We start from the raw sequence: 25555 nt of genomic DNA on the forward strand, positions 1-25555 counted from the left end.
CATGGTTGGTGTTGTCAAAACCGGTCTTAAAGAAACTCTACACTGGTTTACATCTGTAAGAATATTCCCTGCACGTATCCAGTCAAAATTAAATTGTATCAGATGATGGAAAATGAATATTTTTTTGCATTCAAGGCAATTTTAAAGAAAACCTAAATCTGGTGTACTGGCAAATGCTGAATGGCTATCACATTTATCTGCATAACATATTTAAACAGTTCCAAAAGCACAGCAAGCTGGAAAAAATCTTTCAGATTGGATAGTTCATTTTTATCTCTTACTTATATATTTATTAAAATGTAAGTACTTGTCAATGACCATATCTGACTTTGAAATTTAATACCAAAATCAAACTTAATATCCATTCAAATGAAGTAACATAAATAGATACATTAAGATATACTTTGCATAATATACAAGGTTTCTTGAAAACATTCAAATCAGCCCCTTCAACATATGAATATCACTGCACATATAACATGAATTACATTCTTCAATCTGTGCCCAATATTAAAATTAAAAACTTAAAATTTTGTGATACATTTTCCAGGCAGAACCTTCAAGATTTGCCGACAGAGTACTATTTATATGCTTATTACCCCACAACTGAGACCTTCAGAGCAAGCTGCTTTGTTCACTTTTGTGCATTTGCATGCCTTAATCTCTCAGTGACGTCTGCAGATTGTCGCCATGACGATCACCTGTCTCAAATGAGTCAGAAGCCTGTGCAGGTTTTTAAAGAGCATAAATTCACCATGAGGCAATACCAACCGATAATGATATTTTTTAAAATTTCAAACCTAAATTTAGATTGACTTTTGATAAAGACTGCAGCAATAGAGTTTTGTTTATGCACAAACTTAGTGCAGCTGTTCAAGATGTAGCAGACATTCATTCTTCATATCATGAATAGGCAAGCTTCTCAATGGAACTTTCAGATGAATGTGCATCTCCGCATATATTAGTGTACACTCGAGCGTTAGCTATGGTCACTTTTACCTCGATATGCATTCTGGCTTCAAACAGAGATGAGGTAAAAGATGTTGTAACTAGCTCTAGTTCCCCATAAACAAATATTTTCACCCCACAAAGACCATAGAAACATCTGCTGCCTTTTATATGCAACTTAGTGCAATTAGGACAGCATTTGAAATTTAAATGATATTATTTTGTCATTCTAAATGTCTGGTGCTAGTGCAGAGTAAGTGGAACTATCTTTGAACATTCATCTTTTCATCAGCAGAGAGCAGAATGGGAAAACAATACAACATGGGAAACAAAATATTCCGCAGATATTTGCTGAGGTTAATGCTCTTCTTCAAAACCACTCTTGACCATTCTGTCAAATCATTTAAAATGGAGAAAACTTAACTCATTCACAGCTTCAAAATGAAGATGGAAAAGGCCAGAAATATGGTAGGTCAGGCATGAACTGTGGAGAGAAAAAGATGGAGTCATTGTATGTATTAGTTCAAATTTTTTTCACTAGAACAATTCATTGTTCTTGGTGCTGATAGATCTCTGCGACAAATCTAGTGAGAGTGCTTTTGTTCTGATATTTTTTTGTCCCATGTGGTAAACACTTCTTCATTGTGCAGCTAGAAAGAGAAAAGAGAAATCAGAGCTGGTGTAAACATAACAGACGTCCATGAAGGTAGTGAAGAAGATGCTGCTGACAAGCCAAAACTGGTCAAACATTCTTTAGAGAAAGGGACTGACAGCAGACGTAAGTAGTTTGACGTAGATGGCAGAATCGTTCAGCAGGGCAACAAGAGGTTAAGAATTTATTTCACTTTTGAGCTTAGAATTACAGCTATCTCACACAGCGTTTACCTTGAGGTGGAGGCAAGGCACTACCATTTTGTTTTATTAATTCAGATGGATGGTTATCTCTGGTCGGCTCCCTTGGCGGCTCACTGTGTCATGAGATCTGGGTTGCTTATGTTCCTACCCAGCAGTCTCAGGTTAGTGTTGGGATTTGTGGCCTGAAGCCTGGACCCTAATGTGCACCCCCACTAACGAACAGCTCCAACAATTTATTCATGACAAACAGCCATCTAGCAGCTCCAGAAAATGGGCATGACGATGACCATTTGTAATGATGCATCTTGTGCACAGCAAACAGAGAATCACAGAAAATAATCTTCCAGCAATGTTATGTATACTTGCCATTTTTTAAATTCTTGCAATTCTTGCATGCACAACACGTTTACATAACTTTCATGCTCTTTGAATCCTGTACCTGGATGCCTGATGTAGGTGTTTGGTAGTCTTTATCACTGGCAAAGATAAGTGGTTCTAATATTGCATTAAAATTTTACCCTTTGAGACAGCCAAATATGCTGAAATTTATAGACTCTTATAGCATGATAGAAACCAGACGTAAGGGCAACTACCTTTTAATTCAAAATTTTGACAATTCCTATCTGCTTACAAGGATTGGTCCCTTACACTTATCACCCACAGGTAAGTCCACCACAGTTCACTTGGCAGCAATCCTACCTCTAAGGCTGTAAGTCAAAGTCCTACTTTTAGAATCACACCGAAAATCCTGACTTCCCAAAGCCTTTCGCCAATCTACATGGCACACTAATAGCACTATGGAATACTCCACTCACCTGAATAATTGTTATGGGTAACATCTTGGAAAATCTCTGCGTGTTTGGTTGGGAGCAGTTCTAATAATACTTGACAAACTTGACATTCAAAGTGAAGCAACCCTCTTGTTGCTACCCAATTCATCACCCACTCTCTACCACTGGTACAGTCTATTGTTAAGTGCAGCACAAAGCACATTAACTAGGGACAGAATACTTGGCATTCAGTACTATCATCCCTTCAAAACTAATCAATAAGCATTAAGTCCTTGACCTCAATACCTCCTTGAGCAACTGGATCCTTGATTTCCTCACTTATAGACCCCAGTCAGTTTGGATTGGCAACAACATCTCCTCCACAATCTCCATCAACACAGGTGCACCACAAGGCTGTGTGCTGAGCCCCTGCTCTGCCCACTTTATAATCATGACTGTGAGGCTAAGCACAGCTCCAATGCCATATTTAAGCTTGCTGCTGACAACACAGCCATTGGCTGAATCAAAAATGGTGACAAATCAGCATATAGGAGGGAGATTGAAATTCCGGCTGAGTTGTGTCACAACAACAGCCGCTCACTCAATGTCAGCAAGACTAAAAACTTCATTATTGACTTCAGGAGAAGGAAACTGGAGGTCGCTGAGGCAGTCCTCAAAGGGTCATTAAATTTAAATTCCTCAACACACTTTTCGTCCCCCTTCCCTCCGGGAGAAGGCTCAGGAGCTTGAAGACTTGTACGGCCAGATTTGGGAACAGCTTCTTTCCAACTGTGATAAGACTGCTGAATGGATCCTGACCCAGATCTGGGCCGTACCCTCCAAATATCTGGACCTGCCTCTCAGTTTTTTTTGCATTATTTTACTTTCCATTTTTCTATTTTCTATTTACGATTTATAATTTAAATTTTTAATATTTACTATCGATTTGTAATCCAAGGAGTGGGAAGCGCAGAATCAAATATCGTTGTGACGTTTGTACATTCTAGTATCAATTGTTTGGCGACAAGAAAGTATAAAGTAAAGTAAAGTAAAGTAAAGGATCTGTCCTGAGCCCAGTTCATAAGTGACATTATGAAGAAAGCACGAGTGCCTCTACTTAAAAGTTTGCAAAGATTTGGCATGTCATCTAAAACTTTGCTGAACTACGATAGATGTGTGGTAAAGAGTAATTTGACTAGTTGCATCAAGGCCTGGTATGGAAACACCAGTGCCCATGAACACGAAAACCAACAAAATGTAATGGATATGGCCCAGTCCATCACAGGTAAACCCCTCCCCATCATTGAGTACATCCACACAGAGTGCTATCACAGGAAATCAGCATCCATCATCAAGAACCCCAGTCATCTTGGCCAGGCTCTCTTCTCGCTGCTACCATCAGGAAGAAGGTACAGGACCCTCAGGACCCACACCAGCAGGTTCAGGATCCATTACTACCCCTCAAACATCAAGCTCTTGAACCAGAGCGGATAACTTCAATAAACTTGACACCCAATCAATGAACTGTTTCTACAACCAATGGAATCACTTTTAAGGACTCGTTATCTCATATTCTTGATATTTATAGCTTATTTATTTATTATTATTATTTTCTTCTTTCTGTATTTGTACAGTTCATTGCCTTTTGCACAATGGTTGTGTGTCCATCCTGTTGGGTGCGGCCTTTCATTGATTCTATAGGGTTTCTTGTATCTACTATGAATGCTTGCAAGAAAATGAATCTCAGGGTTGCATATGGTGATATATATGTACTTTGACAATAAATTTACTTTGAACTTTGAACAGAACTTCCTGGTTAGGCTTCCTGAGGGCTGCACCTGAGAACAGTCACAAAATACTGGAGGAACTCAGCAGGCCAGGAAAAGGGCAAACAGTGGATACTGCAGCCCTCTCTACCTCTGTTAGGAGTCGTGATGAAGAGTCTCACCTCAAAACATTGACTGTTTTCTCTTTTTCAAAGATGCTGCCTGGCCTGCTGAGTTCCTCCAGCATCTTGTGTGTATTGATTTGGATTTCCAGCATCTGCAGATTTTATTGTAACTGAGAACTTTGGTCTTTGACATATAAAACCAATATCTTTTTCTATCAAGAAGGTCAATAGCACCTCTAGGATTGGAAATCAACCATCTTTGAACTTAATTCCAAGTAACAAAACATTCCAACTTGGAAATATAGCAGCAATTGTTCCTGTCTCAAATCCCACAGTCTTGTATCAAGTAGCACTGTGCAGTACAGTCACTACAAGCACTCTTAGGCAAAAGAGAAGGGAGTTCTTCTCAAGGTCTCTCTGGGATGACCATTAAATTCTGAACTACCAACAATGCCTATTTCCTACAAGGGAATAAAAACTGAAAAGAAACTATGTTCCCTACTGCTTTAGAAGTTCCATTTTACCTTCCCTTGTCTGTGATTATCTCAGTATCACTTGAACAAAACTGATGAATGCAACTTCTCAACATTCTAACATATGTAGTGCTTATAGATCAAAATTATTCCTTTATCTCCTGTTTGCAAGGTGTCTTTGCACATTGCTGCAGTAGTCACTCAAAATTTGGAGTGGAACTTGTGGAAGACTGGATGAGGAAGTCATTAAATAACCTTGCATCCAGGTAGCCTGGGTTTTTGGGCTGCAGTAGAAGATGACTCATTGGCTATCTAGCAGCATGGTTTGGTCCATAAGTGTCCAATGCATTTGGTCAACATGCTCACCTGGAAAGGATGGGCTCCAAAATGTGTATATTTGGAATAGAAGTCAAAGTCATGTTTATTCTCATATGTACCATGAAAAACTTACACATAGCAGCATCACAGGCGTGTAGTATTCAGTAAGCAGCATTTACAAGTAAAAACAAAATTAAACATAAATTATACACAATTTTTACAAGAAAGAGCACAATTAGAACAAAGAAGTCTATTTTAGTGCAAGCTGATCAAAGTGGTCATAGTGCTGCCATACTGCTGTGTCTCAGTTCGCACTAGTTGATTCAAAAAGCAAATGGCTGAAGAGAAGTAACTGTTCTTGAACCTGGTGGTGTGGGATTTCAAGATTCTGTACCTCCTGCTCGATGGTAGCTGTAATAAGATGGCATGGCCCGAATAGTTGATGATAGATGTTACTTTCTAGAGGCGGTGCTTCCTGTAGATACTGCTGATGGTGGGGAGGGTGGGCCCACAATTCTTGCAGATTTTTACATTCCTGAGCTTTCAAATTGCCATTCCAGACCAAGACACAAGCAACCTCTTAAAAATCTCTTAAAAAATTAAAGATGCTGTCATGCCTTCTTATGGTTGCTTCAGTGTGCTGGCCCCAGGACAGATCCTTGAGGATGTTAATGTCCAGAAATTCAAAACTGCTGACTCTCTCCACCACCAATTCCCTAGTTTAGACAGGCACACAACTGTACTCCTTCCCCTCCCTGCAGTCAGCAATCAGCTATTTAGTTTTACTAATGCTGAGCAAAACATTGTTGTTGTGAGGTGTCCTATCCTGTGGCTGTGATTTCTAATTCATCCCAAAAAATTGATGCCATCCACAAATTTATATGTGGCATTGGATCTCCGCTGAGCCGCACTGTCATGTGTGTATAGAGAGAGAGCAAGCTTGCAGCTTGCGATGCACCGGTATTGATGGTCAGAAAGGAGGAGATGTTGTTGCCAATCCTCACTGACTGAGGTCTGCCTTTGAGGAAGTCCAGCACCCAGCTGCAAAGGAAAGTACAGAAGCCCAGGTCTTGAAGCTCGATCCCTCTTGGGCAGCGGGATTGTTTGTTTGTTTGTTTGTTTATTTATTTTATTTACTGATAGAGGGTGATGTAGGCCCTTCCGGCCCTTCTAGGCACATTGCCCCAGGAATTACACAACCCTGATTAATCCTAACCTAACTTACAATGGCCAGTTAACATACCCGGGATGTCTTTGGACCCTGGGAGGAAACTGAAACACCCTGGGAAAACCCACACATCCCACAGCGAGGATGCACCCAAACACCTCACAGCCTTACAGAACAGCACTGGAATTGAACTCCAAACTGCTGAACGCGCCAAGCTGTGGTAGCGCCGGCCTAAATGGTGTGCTACCGTGGTGCCCGTCTTGAATTCCAAGCTCTCGTCGATGAACGGCAGCCTGATGTTTCAGTTCGTGCTGCCCAGCTGGTCCCGAGCAGAGTGAAGAGCCAGAGGAGGCACGTCTGCTGTGCTGGCTGGCAAAGCGAAGCAGATCCAGGTCAGCTCTGAGCCGCTGCTTACCGAGATTCCACTGAAGTTTTCAGGCTGGGATCAGAGTTCTGAGCCTCTTGTAGAGCTTTTTCTATGAACACTGTCTGTCCACAACACTTAAACTGCCCTACCCTTCCCTTCTACTCTGGTTGGATGCCTCTTGGCTTTCCACATACAAAACAGGCATCTAATCTTATCTCAACAACATGTTAGTGCCATCTCTGGGAAGTGATTGCAAGTGACAAGTGATATTAGATTAGATTAGGAGGACACACAGTCCTCTTTTATTGTCATTTAGTAATGCATTCATTAAGAAATGATACAATGTTCCTCCAGAATGATTTCACAGAAACACAAGACAAACCAAGACTGAAAAACTAACAAAAAACACATAATTATAACATATGGTTAAAACAGTGCAAAGCAATCCCGTAATTTGATAAAGAACAGACCATGGGCACGGTAAAAAAGAGTCTCAAAGTCTCTTGAAAGTCCCATCATCTCACGCAGACGGTAGAAGGAAGAAAAACTCTCCCTGCCATGAGCTTCTAGCGCCGCAGACTTGCCGATGCAGCACCCTGGAAGCACAGCTGACTCTTGAGTCCGTCCGAAAACTTCAAACCTCCGACCAGCCCTCCGACATTGAGCACCATTTCTGCCGAGCACTTCGACCCCGGCCCTGGCAACAGGCAATAGGCAAAGCCGAGGATTTGGGGCCTTCCCCTCCGGAGATTCTCGATTGCACAGTAGCAGCGGCAGCAAAGCGGGCATTTCAGAAGTTTCCCCAGATGTTCCTCCGTGCTTCTCACGGCTGCCTCCGTCAAATCAGGATTGGGCACGGTACCTACCTACAAATACGATATCATTTCGGAGCAGCTGCGCGCGCTCCGTCGTGCCACCATCTTCTCCTCCCCATGGATGAGATGAGATTCTGACCAAGTGGAGTGCAAACCCATGTGTCAGACATAGGATGAGGTGCTGACCATCTTGTGGCTCTGCAGCTGGAGTCTAGGCAGCTGGGTCCTTTTAGAGGCGAAGCTTATGAGTAAAACCCAAGGGAAGAGAAAAGGAGAGCCAGGAGATGGGCGTGCTTACTGCGTCCACACCTTGTAGATACAGATATTATGAATTGAAAAGTTAGTTGACATCTTCAAATAACACCTGTGATGCCATTAGTCACAGCCTCTATTCCAGCCACTCCAGTAATGGGCAACACACTAACTTAGAGGCCACTGAGCTGGTGGAACTGAAACTGTCTGATGTTAGACTGCTGCCGTCGACTGTAATTGTGTGTCATTAGGTCTGCAAGAGAGGGAAGCAGATGAGTGAGAGGATTGTGTTAGGTCTGGGGGATTTGCATGTTATGCTGTGTGACTGCTCTGAGAAGGTGTGTGACTGATTGACTGGTGATAAGTGTGTGTTTATGGGGATGGACAAGATTGTAAATGAAAGAAGATTTATAAAAAGGAGCAGTGTGAGTTTGGTAGTAGAGCTGGGAGAATGGATGTTTTGATATTCTCACTGTTCGTGACATTGCATGTGATACCATTAAATATGTTGCTGCATACCATTTGTGTTCTGCTGCCTGTCTCCTTCCATTGATCTTATTAACCCCCTCTTGTCACCGGCTCTTCATGATGAGCCTGGATGGTGCTCTTGGCTCCTAATCTCCATCCTAATGACCAAGTTATCCAGAGTCACATCCGAAGATCAGGATCCTATTCTTTGCTGCACTCAGCCTTCCCAGAGTTTTCCCAGGTTTACAGCAGCTTAAGGAACTGATTCCCCTTCTTCTTCTTTTGTGCTAATGGTGACCCGCAGCTATCAGGAAGGTGCATTACCGCTACCTACTGTAATGGAGTATGACAGGAGCCATAACAGGGATCAGATTCTTCCTCAAATCTGTTTTAATTAAAAGTTCACCCGGGCTCAACATGACTTAACCGTCCCTGGTTCAGGTGCCAGAATACCTGCAACCTAGGCACTCCAGATCTACCCAGTAATTGCCTAAACAACTTTCAACACTCTAACCGAATACCTATGGCACACCATGATCACATGTTCCAGTGTCTCTAGTCCCTTACAAAAGTCACACCACCCGTTCCAATGTTTACAAACAAGTGCCAAAGTGGAGTGCAAACCCATGTGTCGTAACCTCAATCTTGCCAGCCGCACATCTTCCCTCCTGTTCCATCACAAACAGCACCTCCCCTGAACTGATGGAACCAAATTATAACACCATCTCCCTGTCCCACTCCTATCCCACAAATTTTGCCATTTCCCAATCCCAGTGATCCTAATACAAGATATGGCTTCATACTTTTTGATATTGACTATAATATTCACCTCTGACTGAGTAAGTGCCTGTTTTTCTTTGAAGATCTGCCCTTTCATTTCTTGGTACACCCACACCTGCAGGAACCCAGCAAAACTGTACTACTGTTCCCACACTCTCCACATTTAAATTGTAGTACAGTCCCATCAACAGATCAGATCTCCTTGACTGCTTTGATTCCAAACTCTGCAGATCATGACTCCATTTGGCTTAACTAATGAATCTCCTTCCTTTAAATTGTGCAGTCATGACTTAATCAATGACAACTAACTCCACCTGGTACAAATGACTCCTGAAACCACATCCTGAGGATTTGTGCTAATGTAATTAACTGGCTTCAATCATGATAATGAGGCCAGCAGATGAATTTTCGTTGATACTTTGGTCAAAATGACATTGGTTATGTGCACATTATAAGTTGAGTATGATTTAATTTCTTCCCCACCACATTTAACAAAAACTTTACTTCTCAAAAAGTGCTAAGACTTTTATCATATGCAATCCCCTTTCTTCTCATAAAACCCTTTAGGTTCCTCAATGTGTTTGTATGTGTTTCTAGCTAATTCATCACCTAATACCTCAGCATATTTTGCAAGACTTTTTGGCAGATTCCAGGCTGCTTGGTTTGTAATTCTAAGTTATCTACACCCATGTTCATCACAGCATCCCACTTGGTTTTCACCAATCTTCCAATACAATTATTAATCCAAAGAATACTTGTTTGCAAAGTATCAGCTATTTTCTTGGTATTTCCATATCAGAATCCAGGGAGCATTCGTGCTCTTCCATAATTCTTTGTAATAATTTCTACTACTTTACAGTCTTGCCTGACACTAAAAAATTCTGACACCAAAGGTCTGATGGTTTCATCCCTATTCAAAGATAGCAGACTAGCCCCAAAGGTATTTGAACTCAGCAGGCCTGGCAGCATCGGTGGAACAGAGTGCAGTCGATGTTTTGGGCAGAGACCCTTCAGCAGGACTGGAGTAAAAAAAAGAACATTTTGTGTGAGTTGCTTGGATTTCCAGCATCTGCAGATTTTCTTTTGTTTCCTAATGATATTGGTTCTTTTATTTATAGGAGAGGTTTCATGACCTTTTTTAGAGCCATCAGATATATCTGATAAATGGCAGGCCCAAAGTTAGATAAATCTGTGAGCACAATTTAATTTTGTGAGTGAAGTGTGCTTTCTCTGCAAGACCCTACTTATTCTTGCAAATACAGTAAGGAAAAACAATTTAGTCAATTGATTAGTACTGAATGGTGACACTATTAGTGCCAAACCCAGTGCTGTAGATACAATGAGAAAATATCTGGTATTAATATATTTATCACTTAATCCAAATTCATCTCACTGAAGAAATCCATTTAATGGGTATCTCCATTTACGAAATAATGATTAAAACCGTAACCATATCCCTGTTAAAAACATTTTTCAATTGCCTTTCTTATGCTGTCAGACTATTGTAACTACAGATAGTGGTGAAAATTGCTCTATTGTATTTGTAATCATTTGAGTGCCTAATAAGTTATAATAAGCAGTTCTTGCTGATGAGCCTAATATTTACGTATACTTTTCACTATCACAGATGGTGGTAATGCCATAGTGTGTCTTAGTCATATTAGAGATTAAATGTTTTAGCAGTAATGCAGTAAAAGGCTATAGTCATCTTTTAAAATAATACCCTTGACTATAGTGAATTAATTATTTATACAATGGCTCAAGTCTATGGAGCCATCAGATAGTAATTATGATCCCAGAACCATAGATAATTACCATTTTTATCATCACTGCACCTTGTTTGAAACAGTTCATGGATTAAATTATCTGCACAATCTGAAACTTCGCAGATAAAATCACTATAATATTATTGACTGCATCAAACTGATAGAATCAAAATATACAAAAAAAAACACTCATTAATATATTCAAGAGTAAATCAATGAAAGAGGGCTCTTCTATTTCAGGCGTCATTAGCTCATCTGTACTCCCCTTACACATCACAATCAGATCCTTCATCAAGCCACCAGTAACCAGTTCTTTTACTGGCTTCATTAAATACGTATGAGTGCCAACCTAAATGACTATCAGTTCTAGGCATTTATATGTAATACGGCCATAGTCGTATGTGTGTGCATTCTGCTCCTTTACTAACATTACAGTTTAAGTTTTCTGATCAGTGGAATTCCTTGAGGAGAGGACTTTACACTCTCCACAGTGAACGAATTACGTACCTGGCAACTGCCCAGCTGTAATAATGGGAAATATGCCACATTACATTAACATATTGTTTGGTACAGTGGGCCTTTATCTGGGTGAATGTATTTAACATCTGTCATTGCTCCTTATGAAAACAAACCAAACTGTGGGAAACCAAAGACTCAGCTCCCTATTGATTTTCTCTTCCAGCTGCTGGAGTTACACCTTAAAACTGGAGTGAATTCAACTGAAACACTTACTGCAGTTGTGCGCCTGATTTCCCTTTCCGCTGTGCGAGCAATTGGAACAGCAATGGGAATTGCATCTTACAAGCCGGTTGGTCACAGTGCCACCCAAGTCCTATTTGTAGCTGTAACATCAACAGATCAACCAGCATCAACATGGAAGCATTCATTTTGAATGGTACAGATTACTTTTCACTCAGCAAATATAGGTGTGGGGCAATACCTCAGCAAACACAGCTGAATGTTCTAGAACTATAGACTTACCTGCTGGCTACCCATCTGTGCAAATGAAGGTGGTAGACTTGACAGTATGGCTCTGAGGAAATGGGAACTGGCCAGCCAATAGCCTCAGTCCTACCTCATTACTTTAAGTTTTCTTCTGATATACTTAAGGTATTGTTTGCTGAAGGGTGCCAAGGGAAGTTACTCATGACTTTACTCTAGGTCTAGGGCAAGCTGAGTGACTGATGCTTGGGGACTCCATGTGGAGATGCTCAGCAGAGCCATACCCACTGACTCTCCACTCTTCCCTTCCTGCAGCAACTTGGGTGGGAAAAGGTAAGTAAGCTCCATTCAATTGTTAGCAAATGCACTTATCTTAATGTTTTTTAAATATTATTTTGTAGTATTTTAGTTAATTCTACATTAAAAATAAAGTTAATTCTTTTAATCAATTGAAACAATCTTAAAAATGTTACAAATTTTAACAAAGCCCCACCAGCCCTTCTGGTGGCGTAGTGGCATCAGTGCCGGACTTCGGAGCGAAGGCTCCTGAGTTCGAATCCAGCTGGCTCCCCAGGCACGCTTTCCATCCGTGCTGGGTTGAGCATCGAGCTAGTGACTCGACCTTGTAAAACAGCAAAAAGTTGATGGCCTATGCTCTCTCGTGAGTTTAAAAGGCAATTTCCTTTCCTTTCCTTCCCACCAGCCCTTAGTGCACCTCCACCCCAAGTTTCAGCAGAAGGCAAGGCTTCCTCCCTAACCTTGTCTCTTCTTCTGATGGCTGGATCTCAGCTGGTAAATTCAAGTCAAGTTTATTGTCATTTAACTATATACATGCATATAACAGATATAACCATATTATGTATATAGAGACGCAACAACATTTCTTTGAACCAGGATATAAAGCACAGTAGTACACGTAACACACGATAACTTATGAAGGTAAGGATAAAGTCTACAGATGAATCGCACATAAATAACAAACTAGAGTGCATTAATATTAAATATTGTAAGGCAGGGAATGGGTTATCCAGTGACACTTCGAATGCAATGCGGCAGGGAGTTCAGAAGCCAGATGGCCTGAGGGAAGAAACTGTTTCTCATCCTGACCGTCCTTGTTTTTATGCATCATAGTCTCCTGCCTGATGGTAGAAAGTCAAAGAGGATGCTGGATGGATGCGTGGGATTCTTGATAATACTAAGGGCCCCACATAAACAATACTCCGATAAATGTCCCTGATGGATATAGGGAGACCCTATGATCCTCTCAGCCACTCTCACAGACCTTCGTTGGGACTTCTGGTCCAATGCTCCACTGCTCCCTTCCCAGACGGAGATGCAACTTGTCAGGATGCTCTCAGTGGTGCTCCCGTAAAATGCAGTTAAGATGGGGTGTGGGGGCCTCGCTTACCTCAGTCTTCTAAGGAAGTGGAGGTGCTGCTGTGCTTTTTTGTTCAGGGAGGTGATATTGAGGGACCAGGTGAGGCCATCTGTGATGTGAACTCCTAGGAACTTGGTGCACTTAACTCTCTCTATGGAGGAGCCACGTATTTGCAGAGGAGGATGGTTCGTCTGCACCTTCCGAAGTCCACAGTGATTTCCTTGGTCTTCTCCAAATTCAGGCTTGGGTTTGTTGTCTCACATTAATCCATCAGTCACACCACTTCCTCTCTGTACTCCGTCTCATCATCATTCTTGATGGGACCATCCACTGTGGTGTCATCCACAAACCTAATGACACTGTTTGAGCTGGATCCTGCAAAACAATCACGTGTCAGCAGTGTGAACAGCATCAGGCTGAGCATACAGGCTTGGAGAGTGCCGTTGCTCAGCATAATGGGACGAGAGACATTGCTGCCCATATGGACTGACTGTGACCTTACTGGTAACAAGTCCAGGAGCCAATTACATAGGGAGGCATTGAGACCCAGAGAGGACAATTTCCCCACCAGTTTCTGGGGTACAGTGGTGTGGAACACCAAACTGAAGTCTATAAACATAAGTCAGGCTTGTGAGGCCCCATTTTCCATGTGGGACAGGACGGTTGCATCGTCAGTGGATCAATTTGAGCAATAAGTGAACTGGAAAGGGTCCAATTTAGCCATGACCAACTGCTCAAAGTATTTCGTAATGGTAATATTTCACAGTTAATGCCACTTGAAGATAGACATTTATTGTCGCCTTCTTTGATCTCTGGAATGATGGTTGCTGCCTTGAAAACCGAGGGGACAATAGATTGTTCCAGAGGGATGTTGAATATATCCATAAGCACTTCCACCAGTTGGGCTGCACAGTCTTTCAGAACCCGACCAGGTACATCATTGGGCCCCGCCGGCTGACTCTGGCCAGGATCTTCCTCACCTCAGCTTCAGCCAGATGGAGTGTCTGCTCCCCTGGGGCGAGGGGTGCCTTTCCTGCCAGCATCAAACTGGGCATAGAAGACATTCAGTCTCTCAGGGAGTGAAGCATCCTGGTCACACATGCAGGGTAGACTGTTAAATTCCCTGCCACATGCGCCTCATGTCTCTGGCAGCACAGAAGTGGCTGTAAATTCTCTGAGAATGCTCTCATTTCCTGATGGAGCGAGAAAGCACGGTTCTTGCTGAGAGCTGTCGCATCCCCTGATCTAAAGGCAGCATCACGATCCCTCAGCCTGGCACAGGCCTCTGTGGTAACCATGGCTTCTGATTTGCCCTCACCCGGATGTGTTTTGTGATGGTAACATCCTCAGTACACAGCTGGTCACAGAATCCACATATTCCTCAATGTAAACACGGTTGCCAAAGGTAGCAACCTCCCTGAGCTTTCTCCAGTTAGTGTTATCAAAGCAACCCTGCAGAGCAGAGATTGCACGCGCAGGCCAGATTTTCAACACCTTTAGGACTGGTTTGACCTGTTTGATTCCAGTTACCACCAGAGTTCCAATGGGTTGGAAAGGGCGGGAGGAGTCCAGCTAGCCTTCTCTACCACACGCACCCACCCAAACAAATGTATCCACGGGGTAGATGGGGCCAAAGTGCAACATGCCAAGTCTAGACAATCCTGGAAGAACTGCAAATAGGTGGCCATATATAGTCTTAACATCAGTGAGAAGAAACTCCCACCCATTTCTTATATTGAACCATTAAATATTCATGTAAGAGAAATGTTTGGATTTGACAATACAGTGCCGGCTTTTTTCAAAATGTCATGCACTGTTGAATATTATATTTAATAAAGTGGATTCATTCCCAGTGTCCAATGCAAGGGTTAAACATTAGGAAGATTTGCATTGATTCCCTGTGCAAGGACAGAGAAATATGTTATCTTAAACTGATAATCAATGGAACTTCTGTGGATGTTTTATGGAAAAAAGACAGCAAATATGAGGGCTCTGGCAGGTTCTGTTTGAAGTCATTCTACGTGCTTTCTTGTGGCACATCAATAAAAAGGTGAAGAAAGATTATAACAGGATCTGGATGAAACACAGAGGTGGGCCAAGCAATTGCAGGTAGGATTTAACTTGGACAAATACGAGCAGCTGCATTTTAGTCAAACTAGAGTAGGACTTACACAGCGAAAGCCATGGCCCAGTATGGTGTTATCTAATAGGGAGAGCTCAGACTCCAGGGACATAGTTCCTTTTAAAGTGGTAACACAGGTAGAAAGTGGTGAAGAAGTCATTTGGCACACTTGCTGCCATTGGTTAGGAAGTTGAATACAGGAGTTGGAATGTTATAGGTTGTTGATGAGACCACAACTGCATGCAGTTCTGGTCAGCCAGCTTTCGGAAGGACATCATTAATTTGGAAAGGGTGCAGGAAAGATTTACGAGAATATTACCAGGAATATAGGGCTTGAGTTATAAGGACAGGCTGAGGCTGAGGCTTTATTCCCCGGAGCACAGAAGGACAAGAATAACCTTATGGTGGCATAGATAAGGTGAATGGTCACAGTTTTTATCCCAGGGTATAGGAGTTAAAACTAGAGAACACAGACCTAAGGTGATAGGGCAAATATTTAAAAGGTCATGAAAAGCAACGCTTTCCAAAACTAGCTGATGGGTATATGGAACGAGTGTCCGACGAGCCTGTAGAGGTGGATAGAATTACAAAGTTAAAATAATTTTTAGATAGGTACATGGATAGTAAAGGTTTAGAGGGATATGTGCCAAATGCAAGCAAATTGGACTAGTTTGGATGGACATCATGGTTGGAGTGAATGAATAGATCTGAAAGACCTGCTTCTGACTCAATGACTGATAGAATAAGTTCTAATATTTGAATAAAACTGTTGTTAAACAAAATTGATGCTGCCCCCACCCGAATCTTCTCCATTTCCCTCGCATACACACTCACACCATCTTCCTGCCACCAAAACAGGCATAGGGCTCATCTTGTCCTTACCTACCACCCCATGAGCCTCCAGTTCAGCTCATCATCCTCCACCAACTTTAACTAACCACGTCTTTCCCTATCCCCACTCCCTGCGTTCCCCAAGAATCGCACTTTGTGACTCCTTGTCACTTGTCCTTCCGTACTGATCTCCCTCCTAGAACTTACCCCATCACCCAGGACAAGCCCTGTTCACATTGCTACATTCGGGAAGGAGGTACAGAAGCCTGAAGGCACATTCTCAATGATTCAGGAACAGCTTCTTCCCCTTTGCCATCCGATTTATGAATGGACGTTAACCCATGAGCACTACCTCACTACTTCTTTAAAATATTTATTTTTGCACTACATATATTTCTATATATACTTACTGTAATTCACAGTTTTATTTCTATTATTATGTATTTCATTGTACTGTTGTCGCAAAGACAACAAATTTCACGGTATATGCCAATAATATTAAACCTGATTTTGAATTATTGTTACAAACAGGACAAGTAATACACCTGCCCTACATCTCTTCCCTCACCATAATTCAGGACTCCAAATCTGTATCTGGTGAGACTGACGTAAGTTGGAAGACCACTTAGTCAAGCACCTTCGCTCCGTCCGTCACAAGAGGCAGGACTTCCTGGTGGTCACCAATTTTAATTTGAGTTTTAATTCCAATTCTGACTTGCCGGCCCATGCTCTGCTCTACTGACACGATGAGGACGCACTCAGGGTTGAGGAGCAACACCTTTTACTCTGTCTAGTTAGCCTCCAGCCTGTTCATATCAACATTGATTTCTCTAACCTGGTCATTTTCTCCCCTCCCTCTTCTCTGTTTTTCCATTCCCCATTCTGGCTTCCCTTTTCCTCTTTCTCTTCTCCTCACCTGCCCATCACCTCCCTCTGGTTCCCCTCTTCCTTCACGTTATCCCATGGTCCACTGTTATCTCCTATCAGATTCCTTTCTCTTCACCCATCATCTTCCAGCTTCTGACATCATCCCCTCTCCTCCACCCACCTATCTTCCCCCTCACCTGGTCTCAGCTATCACCTTCAGGCTTGTACATCTTCCCCTCCCCCCCTTCTTATTCTGGCTTCTGTCCCCTTCCTTTCCAGTCTTCATGAAGGGTCTCAGCCCAAAAAGTGACTGTTTATTCCTTTCCATTGATGCTGCCTGACCTGCTGAGTTCCTCCAGCATTTTGAGCGTGTTGCTCAAGATTTTCAGCATCTGCAGAATCTCTTGCGTTGCACAAAATTAATTTGCATACTTTTTGTTATCTCAGATGCATCATTCAAACATGGAACATAAATATACATAGATTAAATAAAACAAAAACAGAAATTGCCAGAGGCAATCAGCGGGTCCGGCAAGATTACAATAAAAACTGATGACAGATAGAGCGAGATACATGAATGTAGAGACTCAGTATCGTGTCAGGAAAACTGTAATATACCCAGACGGAAGATGAGATATTCTTCCTCAAACTTGTACTGGGACTCATTCTGACACTGCAGGAGGCCGCGAGCATAGAGATCGGAGTGAAAGTGGGCTGGAGAATTAAAGTGGCAGGCAGCCATTGTTTCCCCGGTGGGGAGAATGCGAGTGTTTCACAACGCACTTGGTTTCTCAGGGAGTTAGAGACCACATTATGAATGCAATCGAATAGATTGGAAGAAGCACAAGCAAGTGAAATGCTGCTTCACCTGAAAGGACTGTCTGGGTTTCTGGATGGTAGGAAGCAATGGTGAAAGGACAGGTGTTATGTCTAAGGCAGATTGAACGTTTGGGGTATGATCAAGCAACACCTTCTGACTCACACTGACCTCTGGGCCAGAATAACAAGGCAGATCAGAGAGGGTCTTTTTACAGTACAGAAACAGGCTTTCATCCCACCTAATCCTATTGATCTAATAATCTGCCTGTTCCCATTGACCTGCACCTGAAATATAGCCTTCCATACCCCTCCCGTCCATGTACCTATCCGAATTTTACTTAAGTGTTGAAGTTGAACCCTCATCCACCACTTCCACTGTCAGTTTGTTCTACGCTCTCACCACCCTCTGAGTGAAGAAATTCCTCCTCGTGATCCCCTCAAACATTTCACCTTTCACCCTTAACCCATGACCTCTAGTTCTAGTCTCTCCCAACCACAGTGGAAAAAGCCTGTTCGCATTTACTCTATCTATGCCCCATCATAATTTTGTAAACCTCTCTCAAATCTCCCCTCATTCTTCTACGCTCTGGGGAATAAAGTATTAAACTATTCAACCTTTCCAATAAAGTTCTAAGTTCAAAGTAAATTTATTTTCTAAGTACCTATATGTCACCATATACAACCCTGAGATTCATTTCCTGTGGGCATACTCAGCATATTCGTAGAATAGTAACCATAATGGGATCAAAAAGAACATGAAATAACAAGATAAAGAGTCCTTAAAGTGAGATCATTGGTTGTGGACACATCTCAATGGATGGGCAAGTGAGTGTAGTTATCCCCTTTGTTCAAGACCCTGATGGTTGTAGGACAGTAGGTGTTCCTGACCCTGGTGGAGTGAGTCTTGAGCGCTTGGACCTTCTGTCTGATGGCAGCAGCGAGAGAAGAGCATGGCCTAGGTGGTGAGGATCACTGACGATGGGTGCAGCCTTCTTGCAACAGCATTTCATGTCAATGTGCTCAGTGGTTGGGAGGGCTTTACCCATGATGTACTGGGCTGAATCCACTACCTTTGGAGGATTTTCTGTTCAAGGTCATTAGAGTTTCCACACCAGGTCGTGATGCAGCCAGTTAATACACTCTCCACTATACATCGATAGGAGTTTGTCAAAGTTTTAGATGTCATGCCAAATCTCCACAGACTCCTGAGGAAGTAGAGGCGCTGCCATGTTTTCTTGGCAAGTGCTGGGTTCAGGACAGGAATTTGAAGTTGCTACCCTCTCCACCTCTGATCCTCCAGTGAGGACTGGCTCATGGACCTCTAGTTTCCCTTTCCTGCAGTCTAAAATTAGTTACTTAGTATTTCTGATTCTGAGGGAGATGTTGTTGTTATGACACGACTCAGCCAAATTTTCAATCTCCCTCCTGTATGCTGATTCATCACCACCTTTGATTCGACTCACAACAGTTGTGTCATCAGAAAACCTGAATATGGTACTGAAGCTGTGCTTAGCCGCACAGTCATCGGTGTAACGCGAGTAGAGCAGGGATGAAGCACACAGCCTTGTGTTGCCCCTGTGCTGATGGAGATTTTCTCTGCACTCTTTTGACCTTATTGACATCTTTCCTGTAGCTGAGCGATCAAAACTGCACACAATGCTCCAAGTTAGTCCTCATCAATTTCAACATAACATTCCAAATTCGGTACTCAATACGTTGATTTATGAAGGCCAATGTGCTTAAAGCTTTCTTTACAACCCTATCTACCTGTGACACTGCTTTTATGGAGTATTCCTAGGTCCTCCTGTTCTCCCACGCTTCTCATTGCTCTACTGCTCATTGTGTAGATGTGACCCTGGTTTGTCATCCCAAGGTTCAACACGTCACATGTGTCTGCATTAAATCCCATCTGCCATTTTTCATCTGGTCCAGATCACAAGGCAAGCTTTGATAGTCACCCTCCCTGTCCAATACACCCCCATTTTTGGTGTCATCTGCAAATTTGCTGATGCAGTTTACCATATTATCATCACAGGCATCTGGTCAGAGAAACAACTGTCTACCACCTCTCTCCGGCTTCTCCAGCGAAGCCAATGTCTAATCCAATTTACAAGAGGCTGAACCTTTTCGTCCAACCTCCCATGTGGGACCCTGTCAAAGACCTTGCTAAAGTCCATGTAGATAGCATCCACTGTTTTTCCTTCAACATTTTTCCTGGTAACTTCCTTGAAAAATTCTATAAAGTTGGTTATCACACACAAAGCCATGTCATACTCCCTGTATATCCAAATACTTACATATCTGGTCCTTTAGAATACCTTCTAATAACATATCCACTACTTATGTCAGGCTCACTGGTCTATAATTTTCTGGCTTATTCTTAGAACTTAGAACCTAGGGCATAGAAATCTACAGCATATTACAGGCCTTTCAGCCCACAATGTTGTGCCGACCATGTAACCTACTCTAGAAACTGCCTAGAATTTCCCTACCGCATAGCCCTCTATTTTTCTGAGCTCCATGTACCTATCTAAGAATCTCTTCAAAGACCCTATTGTATCCGTCTCCACTACTGTCACCCGCAATGCATTCCACGCACTCATCACTCTCTGTGTGAAAACTTACCCCTGACATCCCCTCTGTACCTACTTCCAAGCACCTTAAAACTATGCCCCCTCGTGTTAGCCATTTCAGCCCTGGGAAAATAAAGCCTCTGGCTATCCACATGACCAATGCGTCTCATCATCTTATACACCTCTATAAGGTCACCCCTCATTCTCTGTCGCTCCAAGGAGAAAAGGCCAAGTTCACTCAACCTATTGTCCCTTTCCAGTCAACTTTGGCCAGTTCCCCTCTCATCCCATTGTAATTTCCTTTATTCCACTCAGATACTGACACATTGGAATTTAGTTTCTCCTTCTCAAATTTCAAAGTGAACTTGATCATATTGTGATCACTGTTTCCTAAGAGTTCCTTAACCTTAAGCTCTCCATGTAATTGCACAACACCCATTCCAGCACAGCCGATCCCCTAGTGGGCTCAACAACAAGCTGTCCTAAAAAGTCATGCCTTAGACATTCTACAAATTCTCTCGCTTGAGGTCCAATACTGGCCTGGTTTTCCAAATCCACTTTCATGTTAAAATCCCCAACGATTATCATGACATTGCCCTTCTGACACACCTTTTCTATCTCCTGCTGTAATGTGTAATCCACACCCTGGCTGCTGTTTGGAGGCCTGTATACAACTGCCATTAGGGTCCTTTTACCCTTGCCATTTCTTAACTCAACCCATAGGGACTCTACACCTTCCAATCCTATGTCATCCCTTTCTAATGATTAAATATTATTTCTTATACACAGGGCCACACCAACCCCTTTGCCTACTAGCCTATCTTTCTGATACACTGTATATCCTTGGACGTTCAGTTCCCAATGGCAGCCATCCTTTAGCCAAGTCTCAGAGATGGCCACAATGTCATACTTGCCAATCTGTAGCTGCATTTCAAGATTGTCCATTTTATTTCTTATGCTGCGTGTATTCAAATATAACACTTTCAGTCCCGTATTTGTTGTTTTCTGTTGTAAATCATCCCACTGGCTGTGATTATGCCTCATCTCCTGCCTGTCCTTCCTATCACCACTGTTGCACACTATCTTTGATTTATTTCTGTTTTTCCCTTCCTCAGCCCTATCACTCCGGTTCCCATCCCCCTGCCAAATTGGTTTAAACCCTCCTTAACAGCTCTATTAAACCTGCCTGCTAGGATATTGGACCCCTTTGGGTTCACGTGTAACCCGTCCTTTTTGTACAGGTCGTACCTTCCCCAGAAGTGGCCCCAGTGATCCAAGAACCCAAAGTCCTTCCCTGATACCAGTCTCTCAGCCTCGCATTAATATGCCTGATCATGTTATTCTTGCACTCGTTAGCATGTGGCACAGGCAGCAATCCTGAGATTACTACCCTGGATGTCCTGCTTTTCAGCTTCCTACCCAACTCCCTGAATTCCCTCTTCAGGACCTCCTCCCTTTTTCTACCTATGTCACAAGTCCTGGGGATTTATCCATCCTAATTTACCTCAAGACAGAAAACAGTTCCTCCTATGTTCTCTGTCTTCAATCCATGCCCTCTCTGCTGCTTTCACTTCTGCAGACTTTGTGTCTGTCTCCTGAGTGAATACGGACGCAAAAAATCCATTTAAGATTTCCCCCATCTCATTTGACTCCATGCATAGAAGACCACTCTCATCTTCCAGAGGACCAATTTTATCCTTTTGCTCTTAATTTATTTGTAGGAGCCCTGAGTATTCTCCTTCACCTTGTCTGCTAGATTAAATTCATGCATTCTTTTAGTCCTCCGGATTTTCTTCTTAAGTGTTCTCTTGCATTTCTTATGCTCCTCAAGTACCTCATTTGCTCCTTCCTGCCCATACCTGCTATGCAGTTCCTTCTTTTTATTAACCAGGGCTTCAATACCTCTCAAAAACTAAGATTCCCTGAAGCTGTTATGATGATGATGATGATGATGATGATGATGATAATAAATTCCTGTTACACCGCTGGCAGTTAGGGCAGCAATGAAGGTCCTCCATCTCTGCTTGTCCTTGGCCATCTTATCAATTGTGCCCTGGGTGTGGTTCAGAATCCTCATTTCCGCCTCTACAGTCCAGCGCCAAGTTGTTTTTCATGTCCCGCATTTTCTCCGCTCTTCAGGGGTGCAGTAATATGTATGCTTGATGATGGAGTTGGTCTCTCTTCCCATCGGGTGTCCAATGTTTCCTCATAATGATTGTGACCATGTCCTATTGATGACAGTGAAGGAGTGGGACATGTTTGGAGGTCTTTCTTGGTCAAAAATACTGAGGATCTTCCAGAGGCTCATGGTGTGGAATGACGACAGCTTGGAAAGGTTGTTGTCTGTCATATGCCAGCATCCTGACCTATACAATAGTGCAGACAGAATACAGCTCTGGCACAGCTTCACCTTGGTGCGGACCCTGTACTTGGCTGATCCCCATATGTTGCTCACTGATCTGAAGATGTTTTAGTTTTGCTGAGTTTGCACTGGATATAGCCCTTGGTCCCACCATCCTGCCGAATGATGCTGCCCAGGTAGGTGAATCTGCTGGTGCTGGGTAAGTTGACGCCATATGCCTTGATGTGAGGAGGAGACCCTATATTGAGGGTCATGTTCTCTGTTTCTCTCTAGCTGACTCTGAATCCAACCTGTCCGCCAAAGGTGCACAGGTGCTGAGTTTTCTCTTGCATGTGCTGGTGTGTATGTTACAGTAATGTGAGGTTATCCACAAAGTCACAGTCTTCTGAACTAGAGAATAGAGTCTGTCTAATGACTCTCTCTGCTTTTCTTTTGTTGTTTCCCTCTAAATAATATTGCTGGCATTACACAGCCTTGTCTGACTCCTGTCTTGAGTTCAGAGGTCAAATTACAGTCCCCTACTGTGCTGGTGAAGTTAGCATAGAAACTCTGGATAAGTTGGACAATTTTGGAAGAAATCCCATATGATCGAGAATTCGCTAGAGTTTCTCCCTGTGGAAGCCTTTTCCAGGTCCACAAAATTCAGATGCAGTTGTCTCTGTCACTCTTTTTACTGTTCTGTGATGTTATATTGTGTGAAGATCTGGTTGACAAAGCCTCTGTTCCTCCTATAGCCATCTTGTTCTTTTGTCAAGCACACATCAACAGCATCTGTAATTCGTTGGACAATGACTTTGGCAAGAATCTTGCTGGACACTGACAGAAGTGTGATGCCACACCAGTTATTGCAATCACTTAGCGCTCCTTTCTTGGGGATCCCAACAATAACTCCCTTTGTCCAGTCCTTGGGTACTTGTCCCCATTCCCAGATTATAGTAAGCAGTTCAGCATTCAAATTGTCATGTCCTAAAGCTGTTATCCTTGCCTTTTATTCTGAAAGGAACATACAAACTCTGCACTCTTAAAATTTCACTTTTGAAATTTCACTTACTAAGTTCACCTTTGCCAGAAAACAACTTGTCCCAATCCACACTTTCCAGATCCTTTCTGATACCAGCAAAACTGGCCTTTCTCCAATTTAGAATCTCAACCCGCAGCCCTATCCCTCTCCATAATTATCTTGAAACTAATGGCATTATGATCACTAGATGTAAAGTGCTCTCCTACACAAACTTCTGTCTCCTGCCCTGGCTCATTCCCTAATAGGAGACTTAGCATTGCCCTCCCTTCAATATACTGATGAAGGAAACGTTCCTGAACACATTTGACAGACTCTTTCCCATCCAGCCCTTTTACAGTATGGGAGTCCCAGTCAATATATGGAAAGTTAAAATCATCTACTACATCAACCTTATGTTTTTTGAAACAGTCTGCAATCTCTCTACAAATTTGCTCCTCTAATTCGCGCAGACTGTTGGGTGGTCTATAATATAATCCCATTAACATGGTCATTCATTTCTTATTCTTCATTTCTACCCATAAAGCTTCATTGCTGAGCTCTCCAGTCTGTCCTGACTGAGCATTGCCGTGACAATTTCCCTAATGAGTAATGCCACCCCTCCTGCTTTAATTCCTCTTGATCTATCACATTTAGAACAACAGAACCCTGGAATATTGAACTGGCAGTCCTGCCCCTCCTGCAACAAAGTGTTACTAATGGCTACAATATCATCATTCCACATGCTGATCCATGCCCTAAGCTCAGTTGCCTTTCCTACAATACTCCTGGCATTGAAACATACACAGCTCAGTACATTACAGTATAGTCCCACTATGCTCAAACTTTTGATTCATTTCTCCATAACCATTCCACCATCTGTTTTGGCACTCTAGTTCTCAACCCCTGCTCTACAAACTCCCCTCCCCCCACTCCCAGTGCAGCACTAGCAAACCATCCTACAAGGATATTAGACCCCACCAGTTCAGGTGAAAACCGTCCCTTCTGTCCAGGTTCCACCTTCCCTGGAAGAGGGCTCATTGATCCAAAAATCTGAAGCCCTTCCTCCTACACCATTTCCCTAGCCATGCGTTAAAATTATAATCTTCCTATTTCTGGCCTCACTAGCACTTGGCATGGATAATAATCCTGATATTACAACCCTGGAGGTCCTGTCCTTTAACTTAGCACTTAACTCACTTTTTACAGGACCTCATCACCCCTCTTCTCCACGTCATTTGTACCAACGTGAACCATGACCTCTGTCTACTCATCCTCCCACTTAAGAATACAGTGGACTTGGTCTGAGATATCCCTGAAACTGGCACCTGGGAGGCAACGTATCATCTGGGAATCTTGTTCTCATCCACAGAACCTCCTGTCTATTCCCCTCACCAGTTGATCCCCATGTTGTTGAGGGGAATAGCTACAGGGGTTTTCTGCACTGGTTGTCTATCCGCATTTCCCCTTCTTTCAGTCACCAGTGTCCTGCACCAGGGTGTAACTACCTCCCTGTATGTCCTGTCGATCAGCACCTCAGACTCCTGAATGATCTGGAGTTCATCCAGCTCCAGCTCCAGTTCCTTAGCCTGGTCTGTAAGAAGCTGTAGCGGGATGCACCTCTTGCAAGTGTAGTCATCAGAGACTCTGGAGGTCTCCCTGCTTTCCCACATCCCGCAAGAGGAGCATTCCACTATCCTGTCTGACATCCCCACTGCTCTAACTATGTAATAAGAAAGAAAAGAAGAAAAATTAAACAAAAAAAATCAATGTTCAGCTTTCACCCCTTCTCA

The 25555-nt window shown here is 42.8% G+C and overlaps 1 long non-coding RNA gene across 1 annotated transcript in view; it reads right to left on the bottom strand.

Moving 5' to 3' along the window:
* Nucleotides 1-282: 282 nt before the first annotated feature.
* Nucleotides 283-25555, bottom strand: part of LOC134346329 (uncharacterized) — a 47978-nt gene continuing 22705 nt past the window's right edge. Inside the window, exons 3-4 of the long non-coding RNA XR_010017908.1 lie at nt 11604-11713; nt 283-1432 (exon numbers count right to left, since the gene is read on the bottom strand). This is a non-coding gene — a long non-coding RNA (uncharacterized LOC134346329). The remainder of the gene's footprint in view (nt 1433-11603; nt 11714-25555) is intronic.

The sequence above is a fragment of the Mobula hypostoma genome, chromosome 1 (assembly GCF_963921235.1).
Source record: "Mobula hypostoma chromosome 1, sMobHyp1.1, whole genome shotgun sequence".
In the NCBI taxonomy this organism is placed as follows: Eukaryota; Metazoa; Chordata; class Chondrichthyes; order Myliobatiformes; family Myliobatidae; genus Mobula; species Mobula hypostoma.